The sequence below is a fragment of the Chlamydotis macqueenii genome, chromosome 2 (genome assembly GCF_036417535.1).
Source record: "Chlamydotis macqueenii isolate bChlMac1 chromosome 2, bChlMac1.mat, whole genome shotgun sequence".
NCBI lineage: Eukaryota > Metazoa > Chordata > Aves > Otidiformes > Otididae > Chlamydotis > Chlamydotis macqueenii.
Window position 1 is genome coordinate 18,117,974 of NC_141557.1, and position 24,820 is coordinate 18,142,793.

Sequence of the window (24,820 nt, forward strand, 5' to 3'; positions counted from 1 at the left end):
ACAAAAATTAGAGATTTGATAATTTATGTTCTAGTAACTGTGTGGTTGCCTTTGTACTTTGGCCACCACTTGTGCTATGCAGCCTAAAAATGAAGACCATGTAACATCTTCTCTCTCCCAACTTGTACTGTCTTCTCCTTGCTGAACTGTTACCACCTCCATTGTTTCGGGTTTCTTTCTGTTATTTAGTGTGTAGCAAAGACTTTCTCCTTTAGTGAGTAGAAGACCTGAGAAAGGCCATGGAATTAATTACCTGCTGGTTTTGCAGCTCTGGAGGGTATGGCTCAAACAAGTCAATGAAGAAAAAAATTAATACTTATTACTACTGTGAGTAATGCTGGTGGTGTAATTGTTGTTTCTGTGTGCGTGTAGCATAGCAATATAGTTGGTCATAATTATTGTTCACAACATTTGCATTCCATCGTCTTCAAAACATGTTGGTGTCATTCCCCATGTGTTTGGTGCTATTGAGGTTCCTCCCAGAAGAGCGTGTCCAGTTTTTGGCCCTCCCTGCAGGACAGGACAAACTGGGGAGAGTGAAGACATTCAGGGGCTGGATTGCCTGGCTGGAGAGGAGGCCAATGGCACCAGCTTTGCTCAGCCTGGAGCAGGGAGGTCTGAGGAAGCAGTTGGCTGGGGTCTTCAGCCACTTGAAAGTGAAAGGACAAGAGGGAGCAGTTGCAGTAAGGGGAAATCTAGCTGAATACAAGGAGACAAAAAAAATCTCCTTGAGGTTGGTTGAGCACTGGAACAGGTTGTGGGAGGTCCTGAAACCTTCCTCTTTGGAGACTATCAGGACTTGGCTGGGCAAATACCTCAGCAGCCTTTTTATCAGTAGTCTCCAGTGACAGTGATTACGGCTGGGTGTTGTTCTCTCTCTAAATAACCTTCTGTTTTGTTATGTTGTAAAAACCATATTGGCATGTGCTTTTTAATAAAAACAAGAGGCAATTCTTAATATATTTATGCCAGGAAAGGACATCTATCTGAGCCTGTAGAGTTTTTTTTTTTTTTTTAAAAAAAAAAAAAATGGGAAAAGTGAATTAAATTCACTGTAAAACACTGAATTCTCTATTGCTCTCTGATATTTTTTTTTCTTTTCCCCTGAGGCTCATCTGTATAGTACTTCATGAAGATAAAATTTTCAATATAACCTAAAGCTCATCAGAATTGTGCTATTTTGTGTCTGTTTTAGAGATGAACGTGTTTCAGGGATAAGAAAAAAATAACAGATAACTCATCTTGATCTTAAGTCCGTCTCGACAACTTCAGTGTGATGTCTGAAGAGGAGATGGCTTTTCATCATCCAGCATGTGTTTTGACTAGGGTGATGATTAGGTCAAATTTATGGTTCCTCTTTATCACCTTACTTCAGCAGATGAAGTTTTGGTTCCTTACCATTAGAAGAAGAAAATTAGAATCAGGTTGACTTTGTCAGGAGCTATCTTGTCTATGTGGCTCCTGTATTAACTACCTTTTTGCAGGATCAGTGCTCAGGTAAAGTGAATGTGCAAGTCTGCTTTCTAGAGGTTTGTTTCTTAGCTTGTCCTTACATTGGGGAATTCCGGAAATTTTATTATTTTAAAATAAGTTCTTGGAAGCCCTTTGTGTTTCTGTCACTGTGCTTTAACTTTTTAGTGTCAAACATTCTCTTCTGTCAAGATTTCAGGAATTAGTAGTAGGAGAGATGGATCTGAGATCAGCGTGCTTCTGAGAATGATAAATCTTGTTCGCAATGGTGGGAGTTATAGTGTAGGCCATCGTACCACAAATACCATGCTTGTCCTTAATTTATTAGTGAGGTTACTTTAATGAATACTATTATTAGTTTCAAAATAACATCGAAGCTACATGCATGTTTGTGTGCAGGGTTGGAGATGGGCTTGTGAATAGCTCTCAACTTGATGAGGTAGAACTCTGTTGGCTAGAGTTCTGGTACGGCTCTACCTGTAACCTTTCATAATAGTGAGCACCTCAAAATATTTTTAAGCTAAAAAAAAAGTAAGATTTTGCACAAATTTCTCCTATATAGAAAGTTGACAGGAAAACAAAATTATTAGATTGAGTTAGAAGTTAAGGGAATACATCTCTACTGACTGGGACAGAGTAAGTCCTTGCTTGCAGAATTAACTTCAGATGAGACTTTTTATTTACTCATTTTTATGAATTGAACCGAGTTCACTATCACTCAGAAACCAGTTTCCTCTAGTCCCGAAGAAGTTTTACTTCCATCTCCTCTAAGGCCTGGCTGTGTTTCTGGTGGTGTTCTTAGCAGTTTCTGGCTGTTAGTGACTTGTGGGCTTCCCACTTTGTTGCTATGCTTTATTTAAAAAAGTACACTGCAGCATACTTTCTCTGACAGAGCATGCATGCTCAGATCTTCCTTTCCAGAGAGCCCCATCTTTTGCAGGGCTGAACTGGTTCACTGAGGGGTCCAGCAGCAAGTTGTTAGGTTGGCCAAGCTTATCACTTCTGAAAATGTCTTGTAGGCTTTTCATGTAGACTTGAGAGATCATTTGGAAAGTAAAACTTGCTTAGGAAATAATTTTTTTTTTTTTAAGCTGTTATTAGCTATCATGCTAATATGAGTAAACTTCTCATTTTTTTAGGATACTGTCTACTTTAACACTTTCCTACACTGAGGGAGGGTACAGCATTCTATTTGTCTTGCCTTTCAGAGGATGTGCTGATTTTCTTTTTTTTTTTTTTTTTTTTAAAAAAAAAAAAAGAGAGTTTTGGAAGCATGAATTGTGCCACCAGCAAAGTGGCGACTCGTTATTACTGAGATCTACTTAGATACCATCCCTGCGGAGTGAAGTGTGTCAAGTCTGTGGTTTTTTGCAATCAGTGTATTTCCCTTTAGTGCTAACCACTAAAATTTACCCTGGGTTCACAGTGCAATTGAAATTTTGAGGCCAGAGGGTGAAGCCATTGACTTCCTCTATAAATGTAATGGGGCAGTGCTTCTTGCTGAAGAAAACCAGGTCTTTGCCAGTGCTACAGTAGTATTTTGCATACTGCTTGTTTTTGTCATAAAAAGTTTTTTACCCTGTGGTTAAAAAATAAAAAGGTTTTGAATTCCAATGTATGAAACAATTAAGTATCATGTCAAGTCTTTTTTGTGCCACAAGTAATTGCCTGTTACGTAAGAACAAATTTAGACACCTGCCTTCTGTGGCTTTGATCATTTAGACACACATTACAGTAATGCTTAATTTTACATAGTGCTTTTCACATTCTGTCTAAAAATACGTTCAGTGGTCTCAACTCTAGAAATAAGTGGGATTCTGGATGTGCTCCTTTCTTCAGCATAACATGCTGCTGCTCTTAGCATCTGCCTAGTCAGTACTTTGCTGTTTTGAATTTCCTTACTTGATGCTTAGATCTACCTGTTGCTGAGACAGGAACCTGAGCTCCTCACATTGTAAATGCCACTGCAGGAGCCGTGCCCATTGAAGTGAAGTGCAACACCACTTTTGTGCCTATGTTTCATGAATTTGAGCTTTTGCTTTCTAGAAAAGCATGCTTTCTTTAGATCTTTTGTTGTTCATCGTTATAGACATATAGAAAATGGAGAAAGTAGAATTTAACCTATTGGAAAAGAAATGTTGATAAGAAAAAATAGTTTATTGTTCCATCTGTACTTGTACAATTTTTTGATGAGAATACGGCTGTAGGCCTTTTCTGACTTCATAATTTTCATTGTCTGTGTTTTTTTCCTAAAGAGTTCATGTGAGCATGATAGGATTGAAATGTATTAAAAGCACTAGCCTACGGTTCTGCAACTTTCTTTTGTACTTCTGATGAGAAGATAATGATCTCTGCATTTCCGTAGGACAACTTGAAAATGATAATACTACAGGGATTATGGAAAAAAACCTATGGAATGTACCTTGTGCAATAATAACTGCATGCTGAAGGAGTCGAAGGCAGTAGGTTGAAAATGCAGGGCCCAGGTTCTTCAGGCAAAAGATATGGTAGGAAGCAAGTGATGTAACGGAGTGAAGAAGTAAAAATTCTTGAATCTGATTTCTTTTGTGCCTGCCATCAGTCTGCCCGACTGTTAGTTCCTCTACAGTTGCTCTTGAGCTCATTGGCCAATTTTGGTCAAATTTCAAGGCAGGAAAAAGGTCTTTGAGATAATGAAGTGTCTGGAAGTTTGGAGCAACTCAGTAGTAGCAGCTAGATGGAAGAGAAGCCCAGGTTAGTGCTTTGCACTGAAGGTGAGATGGAGGAGCTCAGGTGGCCAGTCTGCACATGCAGGACTGCTGTCTAGCCGAAAACCTTGTTCTTGACGGGAGGAAGGAAGAAGGAGGGGGATTGTATGAGTTCTACTACTCATGTAGCAACCTGATACATTTAATTTGTTTCTAAAATAAGCCTTAAACCTTCTTAGAATTCTAAAGCTCACTGGAAAATGTTAACTTCATTTAAAGGGTATTTTTTTCCAAGTCAGCCCACCTTTGGATGAATGAAGGGTTCAGTGAAAGGACGGAAACTTGCACAATGGTAGGGCAGAGCTTTGATCAGGTGGGTGTATTTTATACAACAAAAAATACTGGAAGTGATTAAGGTTAGTTTCAGAACATGTCAGATGACTGATCTGGTAACACTGTTAGTCTAAAACTGGCCTTGGTGTACATGGAAAAAATGATGGAGAAACTGAAGGAAAATCTGGATTTTTGATTTTTTTTTTTTTTTTTTTTTTTTTTCCAATTGCCTAACTGCCTGGAGAGGTCAATAGATAGCTTTTTCTAGAGCTTAATCTTTGAGTTCTTTTTTAAAAGTAAAGGCTAGAGTTTGACCCTCTAAAAACATAGCATATGGAAGCAAGGTTATAAGGTCTAAACCAAAATTTTATTTGTAAACTTGATGTACAGGGGTGTTTGATTTTGTTGTTTGTTTGAGGTACCCCAGCTTCATCTGAAGTGGTTTATGATGATAAATTCCATCCAAATTTGTCAGACTAGCCTCTAGCACAGTGCAACTTATTAAAATTTGGGAGCAGTCAGAAGAGAAAGCCAGACCTAACAGTCACCAAGCTGTATTAGTTAACAAGCTGTTTCTATTTAACTCGTTTTCACTTAGGAGTGACAAGTGGTGATATTTGTTTATCTGCTGGGTTCTGTAGCTAGAGTGTGATGGGAGTTCTCTGTACTGCATTATGTTGACTGTAATCGATACAACAAATTGACAGGTTTGAAAATCTAACCCATAGTAGTTTTATTTGGTAGCATATGTTAGCTACTATAGTTACATTTTATCGCCCTACAAAATAAAATTAGAAGTGCGGATGTGAAGAATGTTGCTCATTAGTAATCTGATGTCTTGGCATCTACGTCCCCTGTGCATACATCTACAGGAAAAAGCGTGCTAACGAGTGACTCTTGTTTCCTCCTCGACAAGCTGCAGGTTTCCAGTCAATGGTGTTCTCCAAGGACTCTGTTTTTATATATTCCCTATATAGAGAGAATGATAATTTTTAAATGTCATGTTTTTTAAATTTGCTTGAAAGCAGGGTTGCTGCTGTAATATTTAACGTTAGGCTTCAAACTGCCGTGAGTAATTCAGTGCTAATAGTGCTTCCAAGTGGCGCCTTTCTCTGTAGCATTTGCATAACACTAAAAATGTGCAAGTTGTACTCAAGCCTTAAATTAATGAGGCCACAGGTGGAAACGGGAGAAAGGCATTTGGAAAGGCTACCTTGAAGAGTGTTTTGAGGTCTCTTTTGGTATGGAGAAGAAGGGGCCAAGGAGGGCATTCAGCATGCCCGGGTCTCACCAGCTGGAGCGTAGCTGCCTTCAAGGAGTTTGCTGTAAGAGCTTGGAGCTCCTGCTGCTACGGGGAACTTCTAGGGGGGTATTAAAGAATGTACCCACTGACGGTGTGTGATGTTCACTTACAGCTTTTTTTTCTAGAGTTTTTAGGATATGTGTTCCGTGACTCTGATCGTTACCTGGTTTTCAAGAGCTATTTAAGACAAATGTACATTTTCATTCTGAAACCTTAACACCTTTAAGAACTGATGCTCACTGTGAAGTTGTGCGCTTGTGTTTGAGTCTTTTCTGACTCAGGTGGTGTTCTTTGTTGGAATGGAAGCGAAATGGACATGTCGTCATGTCTTTTATTTCTCAACATGAAAATGGTGTATACTTAATCGTTACAGCACTAAAATTCCACTCTCTTCTTCTGCCTTTTTCATTATTTGTTTTTTTCCTATGTGGCTGCATTGCAGCAACAAAGGAAATTAAAATGATAGATTACTGTAAAGATACAGGGAAGGGTAAGACTGTAGATAAACACTGCAAAGGTACTTTTTGAACTAAGCATCGTTAAAAATAGTGGTCTGATAGTGCAGATGGCAAAGCTTAAAATTCTATAGCAATTTACCATCTGCAAGAGTAAGTTATTTCACATAAACATGTTTTTGTTACTCCAGTACATTGATTGAAAAAAACCTGTATGTTTAGCATAGCAAAATAAAGATGTTCTATGAAAAATAAAATAAATACTGTGTAGCATGTTTTCCAGCATGCCAAAACTGATTTTCAGAGGTTGGGTTTTTTTTGGTGGTTTTTTTTTTTTTCCCCCTGGTTCAGTCAGTGGTATTAGTTAAGTGAAAGAAATATTAGGAAATTCTTAACTGTAGTTAAGATTAGACTTCAGCTTTCTGTTGGAGCTCACCTTTCTGACGGACAGGTCTGTATGGTCCCTTTCTTGCTCCAGCAGTGGTCTGCCCAGCTGAGGGAAAAGGGAGGCGAGGGAGCAAAGGAGGTGATATTTTGCTAGCTGAGAAGCTGGAGTTGCTTCACAAGTGGTCTAGTAATTTTATTTTAATGAAGATTTTATTTCCTCATTTTAGTTGGCTTCAGGAGGAGCTCAGCTACTCTAGTGGCCTATTAAGTGAGGCCTTCTTAACTTCAAAATCTGTACTTTGTGTTGAAGGATAGTCTGCTGTTATCCACTGTAGAATGTCACAGTTGTATTTTGAAGTAGACCATCTAGTGAAGTCTTGAGAACCCACCATACTAACTCAAATATGAATATTTATTTGAAAATGTCTTAGTGTCAAATAGCTCTTGTATTTACCAACAGTAATTTTTAATTTTGATTATCTTCTTATAGTCTTAGTTCAGAGAAAGCAAGAATACACCTTTGTTCTGATCAGGCTAGCAGAGTGTCTTCCTATGCAGCAGGACATAAGTGTTGCTTTCTGGGATCATCTTGCAGGAAGCTGAGGCAGTTCTCTGCATGCAAACAGTTCAGCCTTCTGAGCATCAATAAGAGGATATTGGGCTGTAAATTAAGGTGCTTCCATGTGGTCACGCTTGGTGATTAGCTTTATCCAAATCTTCTATTTAGAGATTGCTAGATTATAGGGAAGATTTAACTATATTATAACAGATTTGCTGTGTAAATAGGTGTCCCAGTACATTGAAAGGATTTCTTTATAATCACCAGAGCTAGCGCTATATTTTCCTATATATCTCTATGTACACTAATGTATATGCACATCTCAAAATGGAAGTTTTAAGAATCTCAAAGCCAATCTTGGGCAGGCAAGTAACTCACTTGGGCTTGGATCAGAACACAGCAGAGCTGATCACCCAGCACTCTGCAGCATAGTGAAGAATATGGAGACAACAGGAAGTACCTGTTAGAATTACCCCTGTGGTGGGACTCAGGCCGGTTGTGGACCCATGTGTGTTCAGACAGGATCACTAGTACTGTAAATAGAAAACCTTCTTTGAAAGAAAGTGTGTCCTGTTGATACATCACATCCAATTTAATGCCTTTGGTAATTTAGATGCCTTAACCATCGTTCCTGGAGGGAGAGGGAGAAAACCTCCCTGCTCTCTGACCTGGTCATGGCTGCACTGCTGTGTATAGTATGTCTTCTAGAGACACACATGTAGTATAGACACAAGTAGTAATGTAGCTTATAGTTGTTTTCGTGAGGACAAATGCGGTGGTGGTGGTACAGTATGGTAGCAATAAGCATTGGAGTATTTCTTCATGTTTTGATTGGACATGAAAAAATTACCAAAGTTCAAGTTAAGTCATGTTGTGTTTCTTCTTGGAGTGGAGATGATGTAAAATAACCAGGTGAATAGTACTAACGTGATTTTTTTTTTTTTTTTTTAATGCGATTAACAAATACACTTGTCTTTTAGTTTTTTCTTGATTTTGCTTTTTCATCCTCTGCTGACAGGTAAAACTAAGGATAGTGATTGTAAGTGAACACTGAAACAAAAGAGATACAGTTACACGAACACTGGATTAGACAAATGGGAATTTCGACAGGAGCCTACTGTCTTTCCTTGTTGTCCAGGCGCTTGCAGGTGGAAAGCAAGTGATCTGCTGTTGTGAGATGTTGAGCTGTAGGTAATAGTGGTGATAGCCTGAGAACTCCTGCATTCTCATGAGTTTGATCTGGTTAACGTTGTCAATGTTACCGAAGTGCTTAATGGTATTGCAGAAGCATACTTTGCATAAAAGGATGTACTGCTTGTATTTCTTAGTCTCCACTAAATTTGTCTGTGCGTCTCTTAAATAGAACAGTGGTAGAAGCTTACTTCCAGTTTCTAAAGATTGTCAGCTGCCTTACTAGAGTTCAGTTTGGGGACTTGTATGCTGTTTTTTCTCCAGTATATTAATTTTTGTGGAATAACATTAAAAATGATACTTTCCTGTAGCTGAAGTTAGTAAAAAGTCAATTCTTATTTGGATTCCTGATAGCTCTCTGACACAGAGGAATAAATCTGTAACTGAGTAGGCCAGATAAAGGGGAAGAGAAAACTCATCTTGTATTACATCGTAAACAGAAGTTGGTTAGAATAAGGAAACACCAGACTATTCCACTGAAAATGACTGAGGCTAAAATCCAAGGAAGTGGGCAGTACTTCAGCTTAACTGGTGAACTAGTAGCTGAAGAGAAAAGGAGTTTTCTCTCTGTTATGACTCAAACCAAGTCTTGACAGATTAGTATTGCTATCCCATATCCTTCTTGGAAGCAAACAGGATGATAGCGAGGTCGTCTGAAGGTGGAGGCAGGAGGATTTTTGAGGAGTTAGGGAGCCAAACTGATGAGTACCTCACTCTGCATGAGTGTTTAAAATGTTACTAGAACAACTCTTTATACGATTTAGACATTTTGAAGTTGTTTGTGGGAGGTGTATGTGTGTGTTCACAAAATTAATCGCAAAATACATTGATTCATTTAATGAGCTGGTATGTTGATTAAAAAATAAGTTGCATTAGTACAGAAGAAAAATGGCAGTTATGCTAATCTGTTATTTTCTTTTGCCTTTAGTTTCTGGTGGAACAGTGGCAAGTCTTTTGTACTTCCTTGGTTTTTCAATACCTGGACTACTTATGAGAGTTGTGGCAGACTGGTACAAACGTGTTAAACAGCCTGAAATGGTACTGTGCCAGCTGTTAGAGTTGCATTTTTTTTCCCCTAAGGATATCTGTTGTGTTTCTAGTTCTATTAACATCTTTAAGAGTAGTTAATACAGGGGGAAGGAAACACTCCAGATTTTTTTTTTTTTTTAATATGGAGAGATGTTTTTATTTGCTGTTTTTTCCTTTTTTAATGTTCCTAGCTTTTTGTAACAATTCCAGTGATAGGAAAGAATTCAGAATGGAAGTCATATTTCAACCTCTTCCTGCCCTTGACTTGGTTTGTAGGAACTTTTCTCATTGTCAGTCTTGTGAGCCGAGCAATGGAAATATTCTGTGTTTTTTGAGACATGCTTTTCCTTTTTCTTCTTCTGCACTTCTCAATTTCATTTACTAAAACAAGCTAGATTCCACTGGAGCTTCACCATCATCATTATCAGTCTACACCTTGTTGGTAACCTCTGAAATGTATTTCAGTTACTTTTGACATTCTTGTTAAGTAATCACTGTGTACAACTATAATTAATGATAGCAAAGGGGGATTGAGAGGTGCTGTGAATGACTTCTATCTCTTCTATATTTGGGACAACAAGGGTGAACAAAGTCTTGCCCTTCATTGGAGCTTGTAACTTCTGGTGGAAAATAGTTGCTTTCCATGTTTGAAAAACATGTTATCTGATGTGGAAGAAGGGAGGAACTAGTGAAGATGCTATTTGTTGCTTGTGTGTGTGCATGCTTTGTTTTATTTTTGAAGTCATTAAAATATCAGTACAAGGAAAAAAATATTAGTTGGCTTGGTGTAGAGTGCAGGAAAACTTTTGTTATATTGGACAGTAGTGCCACTGAAATTCCTGTTACTGACTCCTGGCATGCTGATATCTTAAATGGATAGATGAAGAAATAACTAGGTTTGCTTGTAATGGGACTTTCTCAGTTCACTTGTGTGCTCAGTCCAGTCATCCTTTACTGAAGTACATTTTCCGTGTCTGACTCTTAAAAAGTAACACTAGAGAGTAATTTTCATGCATTATCATATGTAAAGATTCACAGTGCCTTCTTACACAGGCACATTCTCTAATGATAGCTCGACTAGAATGAGCTTAATGGAAAATGAAGTGTTCTCTAGTAAGGGGTTTACCTTCTCAAAGAACTTGGTGCTCTAAGTTCTGAATGCCATGTTTTTGGGACATGCTTCGGTATGTGCTGATGATGTGGTTGACCCCTGTGGACAGCCTGCGTGTTTGCTCATGTACAAAAAGTATCTGGAGTCATTAAGATATGGAAACCTCTTTTCTGTTGGCATGAGCTGTGTTTTTGGTTTCAGAAAGCTAACTGACTCAGGTTTTTTTGGTGTTTATATCCTACTGAGCTGTAGAAGACTTTTAATATACTATATTGAATACTTTATTAGGAGTTTGAGTACTTCATAAGGAATAAATACTGAGTAATACTTTATGGATCTTAAAGTAGATCATTGATAATGAGACCAATCACTGTGGATTTGCACTAAAATACTGTTTAAGACGAACCCGGTTGATGTTCATTTTAGTACAAAACCGCAATCTTCTCTTAATTTTTCAGGTCTCCTTTCCCTTCTTCCCTCCACCTTATGTAGTTGGTGACAGCATTTTTCCACAGTGCAACTACGTGCAGCAAGCCATTTTTTCAGCCGTGTGTAGGCTGCCCCACGCATTCTGCCAGCATCCCGGCTGTTGGTCCTGCAGGGTGCCGGGTCCTTCCTCATTCCAGCGTTCCTGTCCTGGTGACTCCACTGCCTCATTCTGCTCCAGCAGCTCTGCAGTAACCCCCTGCTCCTGAAGACCATCCTGGACATTTTCTCTCTCCAAGATTTCTCAGGCTTGGATAGTTACGACGTTTATTGTGAGGAAGTGTGTCTGTTCCACCTAGTAATAGTTGCTAAGCAGGACGTTTCTTCTAGCCCCTTGTCAGCACAGGCTGCTTCAGTGCAGACCATTTAACTTGTATGAGCAGATTTTATTGTTTTAGTATCTTGAGCTCTTTAATCCCCTTCTTTAAGCTCTTTCTGAGTCCACTTTCATTTTGTGCCGTACTGTTCTCCCTTTTTTTTGTAATTAGATTGTTGTAAGGATAACAGAGGATCTCTGCCGTGTACATCTTAAAATGAGCTAGAATAGATTTGTTGTATGCAGCTGTGTCTTGGAAGCTTGCAGACTGCTCACATTGGTGAGAAGGGAAGAGGTTAGCTTGCACTCTGGCATTAATTCCCAGGGCCCTTGGGATGAGAAACTAGAGTAAGGTTTTTCTTTGGTTTGGTTTGGTTAAAACAAAGGAGGCCTTATTTTTCTAACTGTCTTGAAGTTTCAAGCTGCTCTTTGGCCACACCATTTGTTTGACCCTCATATACAAGTTTGTTTGATTTCCAGGCTGTTTCTGTAGTACAGATTTTCTTTTACATCCGAAGTACTTTTCAGTCATTTGGCTGTTACTGAACCAAAGGGTGAATTGGCCACCTGTTCTTGTAGCTGTTCCTCTGTACCTGCTCAAGATAGAAAAGCCTTTTGCATCTCACAGATGTTCTTCGTTGAGGTAGAGCATGAGTGCTGATGCCAACAGAACACTGCCCTTCTCTTGTCTCCTGTGCTATCTTTATCCTTCTCTTACTGATAGAGTGACTGAGCCTGGGAATGAGGGAGACCTTTCAGGCCCTATTTACAGTGAGGTGGTCTCTACTCCTTCCTTGGCTTCAGGTCAGAATGTTTGGGTCCCTTCTTGTGTCACTGGAGAGATGTTTGGGATCTCTTTAACACCTGCAACAAATAGCATGTTCTAGTTTTAAGTTATTTTGAGCTACAACTGGTAGATAAAACCATGCCTGGTTGTTTCTGAAGTGTTTCTTGGGTAATTGGGGTGTTTAAACTGCAGGTTATTTTAAGTTGTTTCTGGGGCTAGTCTAATAGTTCATGTAATCATCAGATAAAATGTGTATGTTTCTGTGGAAACACGTTGCCTGTATTTCTGAATCTCACCTTTGAAAGGGAAGGCGGGATACAAGGTAGACAGTCAAGACACAGAAGACGAGGTGCATGCTGAAATAGGGTGGTTGTTCTGAGACTGCAAAAAATAAATAGGTAAAGGAATAAACTTACTTTTCCAGTATTTCTGCAGTTTCTCAGGATCCCACTAATCTTTCATTTCCCTATCAATAAGGCAGTCATCCCTTGTTGCAAAAGGCAGATGGTGTTTCTCTGCCATGCTAACAGTACTCTGGGTTTAAAAGGGAGCCTGCCATTTAAGAACTCAAAGTAGAGAAATCTATGTAATTTTTTATACAAATTGTGAAATCTCTTGACTTTGAAAAGTTGCTCATATTGTGCTGTGTTTAAAATAGGAGCCATAAGCTGTTGGACCCCATAAAAAGAAGCCACCATCACAACTATGCCTAAGCAAGTTTAAGATTCATGTGATAGAAATGATTACTCTAAATTATTCACATTCAGACTGATTTCAGCAGTAGCAGGAATTCAATAGCAGGGGAGGAACAAGCATAGCTTGAGAGTGCCTTTCTGTGTTTGCTTTAGTGAGATTCCTTAGGTTGTTCTTATTTCCTATTTTTTTTCCAGGAATGCATAATTTGGCAGCCTCAGAAGTATTATTTTGAAGAATATTACGCAGTGCTGTCAGTTTATCTTGTTGAGTTGACACATGGTTGGGGTGGGAAAGGAGACAGAACAGGAAGGAAGGTCCTTGTTCCTGAATGTCATTACTGCATAGCTCTCATATCCTCGAGGATCGCCCGGACAAAAGCTGAGTCAGACAGAGCACAGCAGCAGTCTGCGCTAGGGCAAGATGTGGCCCAGTTCCGGATTTTGGACTGCATGATCAATCACAAGTGGAGTTTCATATGTAACCTGTATTGTGCGTGGAGTGGTCAGGTTTGTTGTTTGTTTATCTTTATGCATTTTAATATGATTATATAATTTAGTGGGGGGAGGGGGGGGGACGACAACACTCCAGTTGATCTCTTTTCCCCACCCCCAATCCTATTGAGGATGTAGTGTTAGGAATGTTGCCATTTACTAAGGAGTTATCTAGAGTTATTAAGCATACAAAGCATGGTTTGACTATGTAATTGCTTTTTTAAACACTTCAGATTGTTCTCTCAGAGTCTTAATCTTTGAGGGGTTTTACTTCATGAATTGCAGAAAAAGATGAATGTCACATACAGGGAAAAGGGGATATATGCCAGGGTAAACTGCATTGTTAATAAATATAAAGCTGATTTGTTTTCCTGCTTTAAAAGGACTCAAATATCTTGGCTATTTCAAAATACTTGATCATGAATATTATTTAAAAAAGTAGTATGAGGGGAGGTTGTTATGTGCTTTTTTTTTTTTTTTAAAAACATACAGGATAAAATAAATTTCCACAGGATGTTATTCAGTTCTTAATATGGACAGATTTAAGTCTTAAATGACTGACTGCAGAACTGGAGGATAAAAAACCACCTGCCTGGATTTTGAATAGAAATGTTTTAAAATTAGACCCCTGTATATCATGTCTGTACTGAAGCTTCTTTATCAGGGAAATACGTGGCTATGTGGGGGTTTTTTGTTGTTGTTTGGTGGTGGGTTTTTTTTTTTTTTCTTTAATGATGCAAAAGCTGATTCACTATGTCTGGGTTTTTTGAGTCATCTTAATGTTACAGGTTAAAGAAGTCTCTTCTGTTGAATTTGAAAAAAAACCAGAGGAAACTAGAGGCATTCTCTTAAGAGTCTTAATTTTCACAGATGCTTAACTTTTTCACTAAGTTTGATCTAATTTGCCTACATATATGTAAGAATTCACCTGTATAGGCAAATTCAAGATGATAATTGCTTCCCATACTTCAGAGAAATCGAGAAGAAATAAGAAAAAGCTTGGCTTGTGATGTGGACAGTCCTATGAAGTTTTGAAATGAGTTTGATGTAACTAGAAATGAGCTTGATATAACTAGAGGAAAGGGAAAGAGGCTTTTTTTTTTTTAACAGATTGAAGTGAAAAGTTGTTTTTTTTTTTTTAAACAAAAAAAAAACCCACAAAAAACCACCCCCACCCCCCCCCCATCAGCCAAACACCACCCTCCCACACCCCTTCCCAGATATGGTTCAGATCTTATTATTTAAGTAGAATATGCAACTGCTGTGTTTTGGTTTTTGTTTTGTGTTTTTGTGGTGGTGTGGTTTTGGTTTTTGTTTTTCCCTCCTGAAGTAAAGACCCTGTAAACTATACATTTAATGAGTTACTGCAGATATTTTTCTTCAAAATGAAGCTGGAAGATCATTTATGAGATATTACAGTGCAGCTACTGTCTCCCTGCTGCATTGAAATGCCATGGCAGAAGTGGAAGCTGTCAGGCCTGGTGAGAGATCCACACCACCTCGTGTAGCAGTGTTACTCTACGTGTTCCCCACCTAGCAGTGTCCAAGCAGGCTGATGGGTGACCTGTGAAGTCTGAGACTGACAGCTCTTTCTCAAGTGTAACCTCAAAGCACTACTCTGGTTTGGTTCATTATATCCTTAAATTAGCAGAAGTTATGCAGCTTTTTTGGCAATTTCCATCCATCCTGACCCCAGTAAAACATTAGGGGATGAATTACTGCTTGTGATCCGAGAGCTAAGTTGAAGGCTTGCCTTACAGGAAAACAAGTTTTCTTCTAAAGAGTCATCAGAAATATATACTCAAGAAGAAAGTACAAACCTACTTAATTGTCTGTATGTGTTAATAAAAATTTCTCAAATCAGGTTATGGAATCATTCTAAGGATTTCTTTTGTTTTTATTGCTCACTCCCCTGTGCCCCAGCATAAATTTCTGAAAGTTTGGTTTTTAAAACAGGAAACGAACAAGTACAAAATAGGCACGAGTATTTTCTTCTGTCTACCATGATAATTTAGATTTTACAAAAAGTACTTTCACAGTGCGGCATGAAAGTTACTGTGACTGGAGATAGCTGCCCTTTGCACTCTGATACAGCAAGCTGTTGTGCATATTAGAATGTTTTCAAAGGATATGCAGTGTTTCGTACTGGAACAGAAACCTCTAAAATCCAATTATTTGATGATTCAAATCAGTGTAATTCTGTTGACATCAATGAATTACAGTTTTTAGTTGAAACGTTGGATAGGGTTGATAGCTCTCATGTGGTGATCCATGAATAATTGCTCAGAAGCCTTCTGTGATAATCTAAGAGTACAAAAATAAACCAAAGTGCTTGCAGTTTTAAATCCTTCACTCTTTGTTCATGGGATAGAATCATAGAATAATAGAATGGTTAGGGTTGGAAGGGACCTTCAAAGGTCATCTAGTCCAACCCCCCTGCAAGGAGCAGGGACATCCCTGACTAGGTCAGGTTGCTCAGAGCCTCATCCAGCCTGGCCTTGAACGTTTTCAGAGATGGGGCCTCCACCACCTTTCTGTGCAACCTGTTCCAGTGTTCTATAACCCGCATCGTAAAAAATTTTTTCCTAATATCCAATCTAAATCTACCCCCCTCTATTTTAAAACCATTACCCCTTGTCCTATTGCAACAGGCCCTACTAAACAGCCTTTCCCCATCTTTCTTGTAGGCCCCCTTGAGGTACTGGAAGACCGCTATCAGGTCTCCCCGGAGCCTCCTCTTCTCCAGGCTGAACAGCCCCAACTCTCTCAGCCTGTCCTCATAAGAGAGGTGCTCCAGTCCTTTTATCATCTTCGTGGCCCTCCTCTGGACCTTCTCCAGCTGGTCCATGTCCTTCTTATGTTGGGGGCTCCAGAGCTGGACCCAGTACTCCAGGTGGGGTCTCACCAGGGCAGAATAGAGGGGGAGAATCACCTCCCTCGATCTGCTGGCCACGCTCCTCTTGATGCAGCCCAGGATGCGGTTGGCCTTCTGGGCGGCAAGGGCGCATTGCCTGCTCATGTTGAGCTTCTCATCCACCAGCACTCCCAAGTCCTTCTCCTCAGGGCTGCTCTCAATCCATTCCCTGCCCAGCCTGTATTTGTGCCTGGGATTGCCATGACCCAGGTGCAGGACCTTGCACTTGGCCTGGTTGAACTTCATGAGGTTGGCACGGGCCCACCTCTCCAGCCTGTCAAGGTCCCTCTGGATGGCATCCCTCCCTTCCAGCGTGTCGACGGCACCACACAACTTGGTGTCGTCGGCGAACTTGCTGAGGGTGCACTCTATCCCACTGTCCATGTCGCCGACAAAGATGTTGAACAGGGCCGGGCCCAGCACGGACCCCTGAGGGACGCCACTCGTGACCGGTCTCCACCTGGACATTGAGCCGTTGACCACCACTCTCTGAGTGCGGCCACCCAGCCAACTCCTTATCCACCGAGTGGTCCATCCATCAAACCCATGTCTCTCTAGTTTAGAGAGAGGATGTCGTGCGGGACAGTGTCAAAAGCTTTGCACAAGTCCAGGTAGATGATGTCAGTTGCTCGTCCCTTGTCCACCGATGCCGTCACCCCATCATAGAAGGCCCCCAAATTGGTCAGGCACGATCTGCCCTTGGTGAAGCCATGTTGGCTGTCACCAACCACCTCCTTGCTCTCCATGTGCCTTAGCATGGTTTCCAGGAGAATCTGCTCCATGACCTTGCCAGGCACAGAGGTGAGGCTGACCGGCCTGTAGTTACCCGGGTCTTCCTTGTTCCCCTTTTTAAAAATTGGGGTTATGTTCCCTCTCTTCCAGTCATCGGGGACCTCATTAGACCACCACGACTTCTCAAATACGATAGCCAGTTCCCCTCAGGACCCACGGATGGATCTCATCAGGTCCCATGGACTTGTGCACCTTTAGGTTCCTCAGATGATCCCAGACCTGCTCGTCGAGTACAATGGGCAGTTCTTCATCCTCGCAGTCCCTGTTGCACCTTCTACAGCTTGGGTGGTGGGACAGGAACTCTTGTCAGTGAAGACTGAGGCAAAAAAGTCATTGAGAACCTCAGCCTTCTCTATGTCCTGGGTAACCAGGACACCAGTTCCCTTTCGGAGGGGGCCTGCATTTTCCCTAGCTTCCTTACCTATCTTCTAATCTTTCTTAAAATGAGTTATTGCAAAGTACAGAAGTGTCTTGCTTCTTTTTTTTTGTATTGTATGTGGCTGTTGTCTTGTGGAACATGGGATAGATTCAAGTGTGGGAGTCTTATGGGCAATTTAGAACTTAAACGTGATTGCAAATGTAGGATTAGTGAAGGAGAATAGCAGCTAAAAAGCTTGTATCCGGTGGGAGACCACTGTAAATAGATTTAGGTGCAGATTTGTGTCTGTGCTTAACCCAGACTGCCACAGTAGTGTCGTAGATGATTAGTCCTGTTATTAATATAGTTTGGTCTTGGTAAACAATAAATTTTCAATGCTTTATCCTTTTTTTTTTTTTTTTTTTTTAAAAGTAAGTATCTTAAAGCTAAGCTGTGTTCCACGTAAGAGGAGTTCTTCAACAAATGTGTGAAAGTGCTGAGTAATATTTTTACTCAGTAACATAACAACTAGGCTTATCTTCAGTAAGATGCGGAAGGACCTACCCGCTCTGTCATTTCAAGGACATCCTTTATCAGCTGTTGGCACGTGGGTAAACTGAGACGCTTGGTCCATCTAGTCACCTTGTGGCTATGGTGGGATGTATTAGAACAAGTACGTCTAAAACAAAAAATATCACTTTTCCAGATGGTTGGAAGAATTACTGGTAGATAATACAAAATACATGATACAACATTTTTTTTTTCTTCTTGCATCACGAATACCTTACTTTCAAGTGTTAGATAGGGAACAGCAGACCACAAGTTGAATGTAGGTTGTCTTCTTACCAGCAAAGAGCATAGGTCATCACTCTGCTCTAAGCAGCCTTTTATTAGTTTGGGGAGAGTGGATCTTATGTGCTGTTCTCATTGGTTCTTTGCTGAACAACATCTGGCTTCTATTTTTTTATCTTGTGTATCCTGACCTCTAAAAGTACCAGTAATGTTCTTTCAGCCATGTAAATACTTAAATCTTGGGTTTCTCATGCAGAGTCAGATGTTCTGCAAAGTTCTGTAAGCTTACAGTTGGTCATATCTCTTTGCACAGGCTGGGCCTGACCATTAAAGCTGTTGGGCTTGGAGGAACCTGCTCATCAAAAAAACTATACTGATGTACACGACAGTACGTTAGTATATTGTGATGTTAGAGTAGCCAAGTTCTCTTATTTCTATTTTTTTTTTAATTCATTATTTCAGGTTACATTTTCGGTGAAGCACTATGTAAGCATGAGATGCTGCGGTGTGAGCCCACAGCCTCCAAACACAGCAGTGCTGCAGCAGCTGCTGCACTGCAGCTATTTCTTTCTTTTCCTTCAGAGAATCTCCGATAACACTAAAGCTTTTCAGTCTTCCAAATGTGTCACTTGGAGGATGAAATAACAAAGGTGGCTGCATTCCTTCTGAGATATTTGCAACTGATAATAGTTTTGAAATGTAATATCTATGTTATCTTACTGTGCTCTTATTTTTGCTTATCTGCTGCCTCAGGGAGGCAGGGAAGATGATAAAAATCTTGTCTCATAGCAATGCAGGGTGTAATGTTTTCAGTTTTATTGAGTAAAAGGTGCAAAATCATCGCAGGAAATAGCTGGTGACTTTACTCATTGTGGGAATTCACATTGCTGGTACAGGGAAGTAACTCAGCAACAGTGAGCAATTCAAGCCATAGTAATAGACGTGCAAAGACAAGTAGTTCTTAAATAAGCAAATAGATTTGTGTTAAAATAGATTTCTTCTCTCCCCCCCCACCCCAACCTCCAGACAGAGATACAAATGTAGATTTAGTCATCTGTGTCAATCATTCTTACTGATGTAGTCAATGCAAACTGTGAGAAGATAGGCAGGCCATTTATGATCCCCTTGTAAGTCGATGTTCAAAAGCTGGATTTGCAGCTGACCTGAAAATCCTGTGGACAGATTTCTCCTCTCTGTCCTCTTTAGTGATAGCTCATCTTTGGGCATAAAGATTTAAGATTTTGTTTTTTGTTTTTTGTTTTTTTCCCTCCCCCCTCCAGTGGGTGACTGCAGTCCTTTTTAGGCATGTTCTTATGCATTATCTTTGTAAATTAAGTTCTTCACTGAAAAAGCTGCTTTTCTTCCTCTGTTGTATATACACAATTGATTACAAATACAATTTAACTTGGGTGTTTGGATATATATATGCTAACATATGTATGCTAATACCTTTTTTTTGTACAAAACCCAAACCTTTTCACTTCTAAGTTTAAGGCTTTTAAAACTTACAGTGCGTTATAGTGTGTGCAAATTAAATATCTTGAAACATGGGACCAGGATTATATTTAAGTGGTGAATTTGTCTGCAGGAGTTTATTAATAGTCTCTGTATTAGAAAGCTTTAACACTGAGTAGCTTGAGCTGTATATTTAGAGGTTATTTTTGAGAAGGGAAGCTGAGTATGTGGGGATGTAAAGAATCTTGACACGTTTGTCTTGCAAGTTTTGTGGTGTTTTGAGCCATGTTCTCTGCGTTTAACTTCCTAAGAAGTTCAGGCTTGATACGAATAGTTCTACTCTCAAGTCAGTTGTTCTTAAAACTCTCCCCATGTATTTAGGTAAATTTTCTGCAGCCAGGGTCAGACTTGGGAATACGAACTCACTTGCAATCAGAGTCAGACTTAGGAATAAGAACTCACTTGCAATAACCAGGTTTTCAGGGTGACAGTTTGGATTTTGACATTGAGGGTCAATTTCCTGATCTTCCAAATGCTTTCTTTTGGCTCTGGGCAGGTCAGAGACACTTCTACATGAAATAAAATCTTAAGTAAAGCTGCAGCACTGCAGGATTTAATGATTTTAAGCCTTTACAGCATCAATCATCAGATATGATGTATTTATGCAGACAAAGTGGTGTGACTAGTCTCTAAATGATTTCATTTTCTTGTTTTTAGAACAGGAATGAGTATGTTCTGCTTATGTTGAAAAGTTCAGTAGCTTCATTAAGAGACAATCAGCCTCATACCTGCATTCGATAAGAGTAGCTGTAAGGTGTATTTGTCCTACTGCTGAGCCAGCAAAGTAAAGCTCTTACTCAGCGTTGTAGCTGCATCATGGAGTAGCCTAGTTCAAGCACAGAGGTTTGCCGTCGGGACAGAGACCGAAAGAGTGGGTGCTGCCTTGGGTGGTTTGTCCAACTTAAACTGTGTCCCTTGCAGAGCTGCTGATTTTTTTTTTTTTTTTTTTTGAAGCAAGACACAGCATCTGGCTACAGTGGAGAGAAACAGTATGAACTGAAGGAATTGTACGGGTGGTTTTGGAGCTGACACTAGTTTAAAGCTGTCGTGATCTGGTTATTGAAATGGGGTCTGCACAGGTCAGGTTTTACACTGTGTTGTGATTTTGTTTTTCTTCATGACTTCTGCAAAACTACTTCACTTACATAAATAGATGTGTTATAATAGCCTGGTAAAAGTGTAGTGGAAGTTTGCTGACATGTTGTGTGTTTGATAAAGTCCGTGTTACTCTAGAAAGCATGAGAGTATAAACTTAATTGAAACTCAGTCTTGCTTTTGCTGTAGTGTACTTGAGCTGGGGACATTGGTAGTGTTTCTTACTGTTCTCTCCCAATTTGTAGGAAGCAGAGTGGGTCATATTCTTGGGTCTATCAAAAAGTTCCCGTAGGCTGGAAGAAGCGATGTGAGGCAGCCCTTGACAGGCGGTGACTCTGTGCACACCACTCTTAATCACTTCTGTCAGACTGCTGAGAAGGTGCTTTTATCATGCATGGAGTAACCTCAAACATTGCTTCATTGCTGAGAGGTAGAAGCATACTTTTTTTTGTCTCCTGTCTCTGATATTTCCAGATTAGACTGTAAGGTGAGGACAAAGCATTTCCTATTCTTAACAACCAACGACAGAACAAGCAGTGAAGGAAAAGCTTGATTTTTGCTAAATTAAGATCACATGACACTTTGCTGTTATGCTACCAGCCCTGCAGATGTTTCCTTTCTTTTTGGTTTAAGGATGTAGCTGTTAAGAGGGGAGACTTTTGCTAATGAGCCTATAAGAAAACAAGGAAGCTCTCAATTTCTTTGTTTTTAATGTTTTTCTGACTAAATTTAATACTATGAACTGTGTGTGTTTTATTGTAAGTACCAAATGCAAGGTATAAACAAACAACATGGTGAAAATAGTTTGCATCTCTATCCTGTGAAGTCCCTGTACTTTTTACTCTGTTTGTTGGTGCTGTTGCTTGAAATTTTACTTTGTGGAATTATAAGGCACCATCTAAACTGAAGTGCACTTAATTAACTTTGAAAAGAATCTCAGTAAAGTAGTACAGTTTTTGGATATGGACAAGCTACTACAAATAAATGTGTATACATGTGCACACACACAAAATATACTATACTTTTCTGTGTGTATGAATATCTAATACACATTTATACGGTAGACTAGGATTATTTTAATGAGTTGAAGTATGCTAAACTTGCTAGTATCTGGTGTTTAAATCTTGTAAGTTTGTTTATACATCTGAATAATTTGAGGATTGGGTTCTAACTCTGGAGAAGTCCTGTTTGAGCTGTGGTGGAGCACAGATCTGATTGTGCTAGACCTGATTTTGCTCTTGGTGGAGTGCAAAAAGTTTAGGTATCAGAACTGTAGTATAGGAAAACTAGGGCTTGCTCTGTGTAAAAAGCTATTTCAAGTCTGGCCAGACTTAGTAGGTTGGGGTTCTCCCTGCTTCAAAGTAGAAAAAAATCTTTCTGAATCTCCCCTGGCCTGAGAAACTGCATGCTTTTTTCAGTCAAGCAAGTATGTCCAACTGGGCTCACTTTATAGAGCCAGCTGGTGTCACTATGTTTAATCCACAGTCGGGTAAAATGAACAATTTTCAGTTGAAAATTGGCACATGGAAGCAACATTTTTGAGATAATCCTTTTTCACACTGTCGCTAAATCCTTGAGTGGTTTGCCAGTGTAAAGCTAGTTATTTGTGTGGTGGTGGAAGAATTTGATTTCCTATCAAGAGGGTGGAGTTTTTCAGGTATAGGCTTCCTCTAACCCTTCTTGCTTTTCTGTATTTGAGTTTGAGAGGAGAGATGTGGTACAAATGTGTGAGCATTTTAAAGGAGGAAAGTAAAGGTTGCTGTAGATAGCCTTCAGCTTTGCTTTTCAGGTCTTACGGAGTAGTGATGAGACTGAGATGAGCACCAACTGCTGGGCTTTACAAAGCAGCCTTTCATAAACAAAGCACAGTAAGGAAAGTTTAAGCTGTGTAATAAGCTGCATGTGTGGATGGTTTTATTTTTCTGTGTGCGCCTTGACCTTCTTGAGAACTGAAATCCTTAATCTTGTAAATACAATCATTCAAAAGGAAAAAAAAGTATTTACTACAATAGTAGTTAGAAAAGTACAGAGAAACACATCTTCCTCTGTCCTTCTTCCACCCCCAAGCCAGGTCTGTAGCCTGCACGGTGCATGGCAGCAATGCGTGTCTCCTTCCCTCTGCCTCCCAGCCATCTGCCGTGCTGGCACAGATGCCTTGTTTTCGAAAGGTTGCAGATTTCCCACTTACTTCATACATTTGGAGTAGTCCTGCATCACTTTGTTAAGCCTTTCTCCTTACCTGGGCTTGGTTTGAGGGCATCATTTATGTATTTTATTGAATTGGGTTATTCAGTTCTGAGAGGCATTTCAAAGCGTGCATTGGTGTCCTCACTGATCTCTGCTGCAGGCAGGCAGCCACTGCCTTCGTTATTGAAGTAAAAGAATATTCCAGACTTGTATTCCATCTGGTTGGGATTTGCAATCCTAAAAGAAAGTGGCAGGTTTGCTGCCAGGACCACCTCTTAGCAGATACCTGGATTAAAACTTTGGTTAGTCCCCCAAAAGGACCTGTTCCTCTGGCCACCTGGGCTTAGTGCCGTAACAGTGCATTAAGATGATAAAAGGTGGGCTCCTGTGAGGGAGACACCTAGATCTGCGGTCACTCCATTGAGTGAAATTCATGTCTTTGTTGCCTTGCCCTTGCTCTGAAATATCTCAGCTGGTTACGACTCAGCAAGACCCATTAGAGGGCTGAGTAAGGAAGAGCTGCTGGCAGAGACTGCCTCACTGCTGCTGGTGGCTGCTCAGGGCCCGCCTGCACAGCCAAGGTGAGCAGCAAACATGAGAAATGGTCATTGCCCATCCCTGCCCTTAGTCTTAGGGCAATTACTAATAATTTATTTGTGTTTTCCTGTTGTTTGATATTGAAACCATTCACTCCAGTAACTTCCTCTCCATCTGGAGTCATAAAGGGTTTGGATCTTCTTCTGGACAGCTATAGAGTTCTTCAGTTTGTCTTTATTAATACTTTCCAGTTACTGCATCCCCCTCAGCTGTAACTCAGAAATGTCAGTGTTGGGGGTTCTCAGCAAATATCCTACACTCCATGTCTGCATATCGTGTAAGAGATGAATGGGGCCCTCAGTGACTTTGAGAGCTGACACTTTCCCCAGTTTTGGAGTTGGAGAAATCTTCATCTGAAGACAGCTTTTTCTTTCTTTCTTTTTTTTTTTTTCTTTTTTCTTTTTTTCCCCTTGCTTTCATGCAAGGCTCCTGCATGGAAGAAGAGCTGTGCTTCACCCCAGTTCCAAAAGCAGACTGTCTTCTGCTGTTAGCAATAGCTCCAGAGAGAGGGCCCTGGCTGGACCAGTTTTATCTGTCTCAGTGAATGCTATCTACTGATTGTTGTATGTGTGAGGACTCACGTTCCATTTATCTCCACATCTCAGCTTTCTCTTGTGGTGAGAGCAGTTCTGCAACTGTTTGATCTTTTGAGCTTTGAGGGCTTGTTTACATCTCCGTTTCCAGTTTCAGGAGCTTCATGGCAAGGCAGCCTTCTCTTGATACCTACTGAAAACAGGCTCGGCAGTTACTAGCATTGAGCAACCCAGTCCTTCCTGCAGATTTCTTACGTAACACCGAAGTGAACAAGATGGAGGCAGATACTTTCCATCTCATGCTCTGAGGATCTTTCTACCAATCTCTAGGTCTAGCACGGTCTACTGGGTATGATCAATTTCCCTGTGACCTGTTCTGCAAAAGAATGGAGGAATACTTAGGGATGTTCTGGGGTAGGAAATGCTTCCCTCTTCTGTGCTTCAGTATGTCTCTGTGTCTTGGACTGCCCATGTCTTCTGTTCAGGGAATGCTCTTATGGTGTCACTCCATAGATGAAGGCTCATTCATACTGAACTACTTTCATTCCAATCTGCTACGTTGTGGTCATATTTAGCTTTAGTGAAGCGCTGTTAATAAAAAGTACATGTCAGCACATAGTAAATGTCAGCAATTACATAAATATATTGTATATACTGTTGTGTATATATTGTACTGTGAATTTGTATAGCATGTGAGCTGTGTATTGAGTGTTGAACTCATCGGATAGAGGGAAGC

The 24,820-nt window shown here is 40.1% G+C and overlaps 1 protein-coding gene across 4 annotated transcripts in view; it reads left to right on the plus strand.

Moving 5' to 3' along the window:
- Nucleotides 1–24,820, plus strand: part of ARHGAP21 (Rho GTPase activating protein 21) — a 122,714-nt gene that overhangs the window by 18,916 nt on the left and 78,978 nt on the right. The window contains exon 1 of one of the 4 annotated variants that reach the window (XM_086742147.1): nucleotides 13,267–13,316. The exons of the other annotated variants lie outside the window; for them this stretch is intronic. The gene's annotated coding sequence lies outside the window, so the exon portion shown is untranslated. Of the gene's footprint in view, nucleotides 1–13,266; nucleotides 13,317–24,820 lie in introns of those variants that run through there. 4 annotated transcript variants of the gene reach the window in all.